The sequence below is a fragment of the Balaenoptera borealis genome, assembly GCF_965194805.1.
Source record: "Balaenoptera borealis genome assembly, chromosome: 16".
NCBI lineage: Eukaryota > Metazoa > Chordata > Mammalia > Artiodactyla > Balaenopteridae > Balaenoptera > Balaenoptera borealis.
Genome location: NC_138872.1, coordinates 66,302,920 through 66,311,835, shown reverse-complemented (window position 1 = coordinate 66,311,835; position 8,916 = coordinate 66,302,920). Strand labels below are relative to the sequence as shown.

General features: G+C 36.1%; 1 protein-coding gene across 6 annotated transcripts in view; it reads left to right on the top strand.

The window, feature by feature from the left end:
* ERI2 (ERI1 exoribonuclease family member 2) overlaps positions 1-8,916 on the top strand; it is a 68,052-nt gene that overhangs the window by 48,051 nt on the left and 11,085 nt on the right. The window lies entirely within an intron of this gene.

The following is an 8,916-nucleotide window of genomic DNA, read 5'->3' as shown; positions in this document are numbered from 1 at the left end:
CTGGAAGTTTACACAGTCCCCCAAGGTTATCCCTTTTATAGTTAATGATTTACATACACCACAAGTTTCTGGGGGGGCTGGGAAAGTAATGTATTTATTGGAGGAAAAGTGTCCGTGAAGTTGCTGCAGAGGTTAGTCCGGTAAAGGGATTGAGGAAGTTTTCTCTCAGAAGAAGGAAAGAAAAAGGGGTGGAAGAAGACATAAAGCTGTTTTGAATGGAAAGGAAAGAAATTAAGGTATAGGTTGCTCTAGGTCTCAGTGAACCAGCTGCTGTGTTTATCTTTTGGCCTGTTGAACTGGTCAGGACTCAGCATAAATGCTATCAGGTTGCTCTTCTGCTCACATCCTTCAGCACTTCCTAGTTTACTCCGGGTGAAAACTCAAGTCCTTACATGGACTACAAGAAACTGCATGATCTGGCACAATGTCATCTCTGACCCACTGCCCTCTCCTCTTCTCCCTCACTCTGCTGCAGCCACCTCAGCCCCCTTTCTTTTCCTCCAACATACACATGTCCCAGCCTTGGGATCTTTGAACTTACAGTTCCCACTGCCTAGAACACTCTTCCCTGGGATATCCCCTTTACCAAATCCCTCATTGTATGAGATGTCCTATCAAAGAGGTCTTCCCTTACCACATTTTCTAAAATAGCATCCCTCATTTTTGTCTCTTTAACCTGTTTTCACTTTTTACATCTCTTACTACCACCCTTATGAGTAAGCATTTGCTTTGTTTGCGGACGTATCACTATTGCCTAGAACAGTTGTTGGCAAATTTTAGGCATTCAATAAATATTTGATGGGTAAATAAATAAATAAATGACTGAGTTACACATGAGAAAAACCCAAGTCAAATTCACTTAAACAAAATGAGGAATTTATTGGTCCCTTTTTAGTTCTAGGAGTTTTTTTGTTGTTGATTCCTTGGGATTGTCCACGTAGATAATTATATCATCTGCAAATAGGGACAGGCTTACTTCTTCCTTTCAGATCTATATGCCTTTTACTTCCTTTTCTTGCCTTACTAGACTGCCTAGAATTTCCAGCACTATGTTGATTAAGCGTGTTGAGAGCAGACATCCCTGCCTTGTTCCTGATATTAGTGGGAAAACATTCAGTCTTTCATGTTCAACTTGATAAAGAGCATCTACAAAAAACTTGATCAAGTGTAGGAAGTTCTCCTACACCATTCCTATTTCCCAGAGAGTTTTTATCATGAATAAGTCTTAAATTTTGGCAAATGCCTTTTCTGCACCAATTAATACCATCATGTGATTTTTCTTCTTTAGCCTGTCAATAAGGTAGATTACATTGACTGATTTTCAAATATTGAACAGCCTTGCTTCCTTGGAATAAATCCCACTTGGTCCTGGTGTATAATTATTTTTATATATTGCTAAATTCTATAGGTTATTTTTCTTGCCAAAGTTTAGAACTTTTTAACAGTTCTTTCTTAGAGTAATTTTTCAGCCCTGCCCTAGCTTTCTCAACTTCCGGGATTCTGATGATACAAATGTTACATTTTTTTTTTTTGGTGATAGTCCCACAGGTCTCTGGGGCTCTGATATTTTTTTAATTATATAATTTTCAGGTGTACAGCATTATAGTTCAACATCTGTGTACACTACAGAGTGATCACTACCATAAGACTAGTTACCATCCATCAGCACACAGTTGACTCCTTTTGCGTTTCACCCACCCTAAACCCCCTTACCCTCTGGTAACCACTATTTGGTTCTCTGCATCTATGAGTTTGTTTTCATTTATTTTATTTGTTTGTTTTATATTCCACATATGAGTGAAATCATATGGTATTTGTCTTTCTCTGTCTGCCTTATTTTACTTAGCATAATACCCTCAAGGTCAATCCATGTTGTCACAAATCACAGGATTTCATTCCTTTTTATGGCTGAGTAGTATTCCATTAAAACACACACACACACATATATAGATATATATTTATATATATTTATTTTATATATATGTTTATCTATTATCTGTTATCTTCTTTATCCATTTATCTGTGAATGGCACTTAGGTTGTTTCCATATCGTGTCTATTGTAAACAATGCTGCAATGAACATAGGGGTGCATATATCTTTTCAAATTAGTGTTTTTATATTCTTCAGATAAATACCCAGAAGTGGAATACCTGGGTCATATGGTAGTTCTATTCTTAATTTTTTGAAAAATCTCCATACTTTTTCCCACAGGGCTGAACCAATCTACATTCCCACCAACAGTGTATGAGTGTTCCCTTTTCTCCACATCCTCTCCAACGTTTGTTATTCCTTGTCTTTTTGATAACCATTCTAATAGGTGTGAAGAGATATCTTATTGTGGTTTTGATTTGAATTTACCTGATAATCGATGATGTTAAACATCTTTTCATGTGGTTGTTAGCCATCTCCATGTCTTCTTTGGACAAATGTCTATTCAGATTCTCTACCCATTTTTAACCTAGATGTTTGTCTTTTTGTTGTTGAGTTATATGAGTTCTTTATATATTTTGGATATTAGTACTTGTCAGATATATGATTTACAAATATCTTCTCCCATTTAGTAGGTTGCCTTTTCATTTTGATAATGGATTCCTTCACTATGCAGAACCTGTTTAGTTTGGTATAGTCCCATTTGTTTATTTTTGTTTTTGTTGTCCTTGATTTGAAATTAGAGCCACAAAAACATCACTAAGACCCATGTCAGTGAGGTTACTGCCTATGCTTTTTGCCTAGAAATTTTATCATTTCATGTACTACATTCAAGCCTTTCATCCCTTTTTAACTTTTCTATATGATGTATGCTAGTGGTCTAATTTTATTCTTTTGCATGTGGCTGTCCAGTTTTCCCAGCACCATTTATTGAAGAGACTGTCTTTTCTCCATAATATGTTCTTTGCTCCTTTGTTGTAAATTAATTGTCCATATATGTGTAGGTATATATCTGGGCTCTCAGTTCTTTTCCATTGATCTATGTGTCTGTTTTTGTGCCAGTACCATACTGTTTTTATTACTACAGCTTTGTGGTATAGTTTGATCAGGGAGTGTGATACCTTGAGCTTTGTTCTTCTTTCTCAAGATTGTTTTGGTTATTATTCTTTTGTGGTTCCATGTAAATTTTAGAATTATTTATTCTAGTTCTGTGAAATATGCCATTGGCATGTTGATAGGGATTGCATTGAATCTGTAGATTGCTTTGGGTAATATGGACATTTAAGCAATATTATTCTTACATCCCATGAGCATGGTATATCTTTGCATTTCTTTCTGTCTTCTTATATTTCTTTCAACAATATCTTAGAGTTTTCAGTGTACAGGTTTTTCACTTCTTTGATTATATTTATTGCTAGGTATTTTATCTATTTGATGCAAAGGTAAGTGGGATTATTTTCTTAATGTTTCTTTCTGATAATTTGTTATTAGTGTATAGATGCCACTGATTTTTATATATTGATTTTTTATTCTGCAACTTTATTGAATTGATTTATTAGTTCTAATTGTTTTCTGGTGGAGTCTTTGGGTTTTTTCTATATAGGGTCATGTCATCTGCAAATAATGAGTTTTACCTTTTCCTTTCTGATTTGGATGCTTTTTATTCCTTTTACTTGCCTGATTGCTGGGGCTGGAGGGGACTTCAAATATTACATTGAATAAAAGTGATGAGAATGGGCATCCTTGTCTTGTTCCTTATCTTAGAGGGAAAGCTTTCACTATTTTCACTACTGAGTATGTTGGCTGTGGGCTTATCATATACAGCCTTTATTATGTTGAAATATGTTCCCTTTATACCCACTTTGATGAGAGTTTTTTTTTTAACATCTTTACTAGCATATAATTGCTTTACATTGTTGTGTTAGTTGCTGCTGTATAGCAAAGTGAATGGGCTATACATATACATGTATCCCCATATCCCCTTCCTCTTGTGTCTCCCTCCAATCCTCCCTATCTCACCCCTCTAGGTGGTCACAAAGCACCGAGCTGATCTCCTGTGCTATGTGGCTGCTTCCCACTAGCTATCTATTTTACATTTGGTAGTGCATATATGTCAATGCCACTCTCTCACTTTGTCCCAGCTTACCCTTCCCCCTCTCCGTGTCCTCAAGTCCATTCCCTACATCTGCATCTTTAATCCTGTCCTGCCCCTAGGTTCTTCAGAACCATTTTTTTTTTTTAGATTCCATATATATGTGTTAGCATATGGGCTTTGTTTTTCTCTTTCTGACTTACTTCACTCTGTGTGACCAACTCTAGGTCCATCCACCTCACTACAAATAACTCAATTTCGTTTCTTTTTATGGCTGAGTAATATTCCACTGTATATATGTGCCACATCTTCTTTATCCATTCATCTGTTGATGGGCACTTAGGTTGCTTCCATGTCCTGGCTCTTGCACTGTTGGTGGGAATGTAATTTAATACAGCCACTATGGAGAACAGTATGGAGGTTCCTTAAAAAACTAAAAATAGAACTATCATATGACCCAGCAATCCCACTACTGGGCATATACCCTGAAAAAACCATAATTCAAAAAGAGTCATGTACCACAAAGTGGTGTTCATTGCACCACTTTGGTGAGAGTTTTAATCATAAGTGAATGTTTAATTTTGTTAAATGCTTTTTCTGCATCTATTGAGATGATCATATGATTTTTAGTTTTCATTTTGTTAATGTGATGTCTCATGTTGATTGATTTGCTGATGATGAACCATCTTAGCATCCCTGGAATAAATCCCGCTTGATCCTGGTGCATGATCCTTCTAATGTGTTGTTGGATTTAGTTTACTAATATTTTTTGAGGATTTTTGCATCTATGTTTGTTCATCAAGGATATTAGCCTGTAGTTATCTTTTTTTGTGTGGCGTCCTTGTCTGGTTTTGGTATCAGGGTAATGCTGACTTCATAAAAACTGTTTGAAATGTTTCCCTCCTCTTCAATTTTTTGGAACCGTTTGAGTAGCATAGGTAGTAACTCTTCTTTAAAATTTTGGTAGAATTCACCTATGAAGCCATTTGGTTCTAGACTTTTGTTTGTTGGGAGCTTTTTGGTTGCTATTTCAATCTCCTTATTAGTAATCAGTCCGTTCGGATTTTCTGTTTCTTCATGATTCATTCTTAGAAGATTATGTTTCTAGAAATTTATTTATTTTTTCTAGGTTATCTAATTTGTTGGCATATGATTGTTCATGGTAGTCTCTTCCAATCTATTGTATTTCTGTTGTCTCTGTTGTAACCTCTCTTTTGTTTCTGATTTTATTTATTTGAGCCCTCTCTCTTTTTCTTGGTTAGTCTAGCTAATGGCTTGTCAATTTTGTTTATCTTTTCAAAGAACCAGCTCTTAGTTTTATTGATCTTTTCTATTATTTTTTTTGTCTCTATTTCATTTATTTCCACTCTGATCTTTCTTATTTCCTTCTTTCTACTAATTTTGGGCTTTGTTTGTCTCTTTCTAGGTCCTTTAGGTGTGAAGTTAGATTGTTTATTTGGGATTTTTTTGTTTCTTGAGGTAGGCTTGTATTACTATGGACTTCCCACTCTGAACTGCTTTTGCTGCAACTCATAGACTTTGGTATATTTTATTTCTGTTCTAACTTGTCTCTAGGTAATTTTTAATTTCTCCTTTGATGTCTTTGATAACCCGTTGGTTATTCAGTAGCATGTTATTTTAACTCCACGTTTTTGGGGTTTTTTTTCCATTTTTTTCCTTGTGATTGGTTTCTAGTTTCCTATCACTGTGGTCAGAGAAGATGTTTGATATGACTTCAGTTTTCTTGAATTTGCTGAGACTTGTTTTGTGACCTAAGGTGTGATCTATCCTGGAGAATGTTCCATGTGCACTTGAGAAAAAATGCATGTCCTACTACCTTTGGGTGGACCATTATGTATATATCTATTAAGTTGTTTAAGTCCGATGTTTCCTTATCGATTTTCTATCTGGATGATCTCACCATTGATATAAGTGGGGTATTAAAATCCCCTACTATTACTGTATTGCTTTCAATTTCTCCCTTTAAGTTCATTAATATTTGCTTTATGCATCTTGGTGCGTCTATGTTGGATGAATATACATTTATAAATGTTATATCTTCTTGCTGAATTGGTTACTTTATCATTATGTAATGCTCTTTTTTGTCTTTTTCTTATTTTTTTCTAATTTTGTTTGTTAGGAGTATAGATACTCCAGCTTTTCATTTCCATTTACGTGGAATATCCTTTTCCATCTATTCACTTTCAGTCTCTGTGTGTCCTTACTTCTGAAGTGAGTCCCTTGTAGGCAGCGTATCAGTGGATCTGTTTTTTTAAATCCATTCAGCCACTCTATGTCTATGTGCTTATTGCCATTTTGTTAACTGTTTTCTGACACTTTTTGTGGTTCCTTTCTGTTCCTTTTTTCTCATTCTCTCTACCCTTGTGTTTTGGTGGTTTTCTTTAGTGTTATATTTAGTTTCCTTTTTCATTTTCTTTTGTGTATTTACTATAATAAGTTTTTTCCTTGTGGTTTCCATGAGGTTCACACATAACATCCTATTAAATAGCAGTCTATTTTAAGTTGGTAGCAACTTAAATTTTAACACATTCCAAAGCTTTATCTTTTTACTCCCCACCCCAACATTTTGTCCTTTTGGTGATACATTTTACATCTTTTTATTTTATGTATTATTTAACTAATTATTTTAATTTTAGTTTATTTTACTACTTTCATCTTTCAACCTTTATGCTTGCTTTATAGGTAATTGATTGACTACCTTTATTATACATTTACATTTTACAGTGAGATTTTTACTTTCATATGTTTTCTAATTATTAATTATTCCATTTCTTTTCACTTTAAAGAAGTTCCTTTAACATTTCTTGTAAGGTCAGTTTAGTGGTGGTGAACTCCTTTCGTTTTTGCTTACCTGGGAAACACTTAATCTATCCTGCAATTTTTAATGATAAATTTGCTGGGTAGAGAATTCTTGGTTGGAAGTTTTTTCCTTTTAGCACTTTGAATATGTCATGCCACTCCCTTCTGGTCTGAAGAGTTTCTGCTGAAAAATCTGTTGATAGACTTACAGGGTTTCCCTTGCACATAACAAGTTGTTTTTCTCTTGCTGATTTTAGGATTCCTACTTTATCCTTAACTTTTACCATTTTAATTATAATGTGTCTTGGTGTGTTTCTGCTTAGGTTCCTCTTATTTGGAACTCCCAGAGCTTCCTGGACCTGGAGGTGTGTTTCTTTCCCCAGATTATGGATGTTTTCAGCCACTATTTCTTCAAATAATTTTTCTAGATCTCTCTCTTTGTCTTTCCTCCTTCTGCCATCTCTGTAATGTGAATGTTATTCTGCTTGATGTTATCTCAGAGATTCCTTAATCTATCTTTACTTTTTAAAATTCTTTTTAAAAGTTTTCCTGCCCTGTCTGAGTGAGTTCCATTGCTTTGTCTTCCAGCTCACGGATTCATTCTTCTACCTTATCCAGTCTGTTGTTGAACCCCTCTAGTGTATTTTTCTGTTCAGTTATAACTTCTCTTTGGTATTTTCTTACAGCTTCTATCTCTTTTTTGAAGTACTCACTGTGTTTGTCCATTCATCTCCCAAGTTCACTGGGGTTTAGAACATTACTTTGAACCCTTTACTGGGTAGATTGCTTACGTCTGTTTCACTTGGTTCTTTTTCTGAGGTTTCATCTTGTTCTTTCAGTTGGAACATATTCCTTCATCTCCTCATTTTGCCTAATTCTCTGTGTTTGTTTCTATGTAGTAGATAAATCATCTACCTCTCTCAATCTTGAAGGAGTGGCTTATGTAGGAGATGTCCTCTGGGGCTCAGAAGTGCAGTCTCACCAGCCACAGAGCCAGGCACTCAAAGAGTGTCCCTTATGTAGGTTGTGTCCACCTTCCTTTGTGGTGGGGTTGCCACTGCTGCTGTGGCATTCTGGTGGGTGAGGATGGCCCCTAGCTGCAGGGCCTGGACATGGCTGCTACCAGGTGCTGGTGGGCAGGCTTATCACCCAGCAGGCTGTGAAGCCCAGCTGAGGCACAGGCATGTGCAGGGCCCTTGGCGAGGTGCACTTACAGGTGCTAACAGGTTAGATGGATAATTTCAAATTTGCGCCTGCCAGCTTCAGTATTAGCAAGGTAGCCTGGGATTGCAAAAATAATTTCCACCAGTGTCTCAGTCCCCAGGGAGCATCCCAACAGGTTCTTGACTACCCAGCAGATTCTTCAAGATTAGTAGTTGGGTCACATTCACCTATGGTCCAGGTGCTTTTCAATCTGGTGTTTTTGTGCTGGTTTTTGGGTTGAGTGAGACTGTGAGCAAGCTCTTTTAAGAGTGGGTTTTCTGTTCCATTGAGTTCTATAGTTTTCCTAGATATATTCCCCATTTGTTTTCAAAGTCAGGTGTTTTGGGGGCTTGTCTCTTTTGTGCAGGATCTATGGGTTAATGTGTCTGATGTTGAGCTCATATCCCTCACTCCTCAGGGAAAATAAACATACCTTTGTAATCCCTCCCATCTGTGGATCACCATGGTTGGGGTGTGGTTTTTTCTTTGGCAAGTCTGTATCTCCGTTTCTCCTACCATCTTGATGCTGTCTTTTACCCTTTGTTGTGGGGACTCTGTTCATCCAGTTTCCTTTCTGAAGGAATTATTCCATATATATAATAGTTGTACATTTGTTGTTGTGTTCATGAGAGCCATCTTGAAACCTTCTCCTTTTTTTTTTTTTTTTTCCTAGTCTGGTTTCTCCCTGTTGTTAGGATTGGGTAATTTCTATTGTTCTATCTTCTAGTTCACTGATTTCTTTCTTATGTTCCTTCCACTCTGCTGTTGAGCCCATCTAAATAGCTTTTTATTTCTCCTATTGTATTTTTTAGTTCTAAAATGTCCTTTTGGTTCTTCTTGATATATTTTATTTCTTCACCAAGGCTTTGTT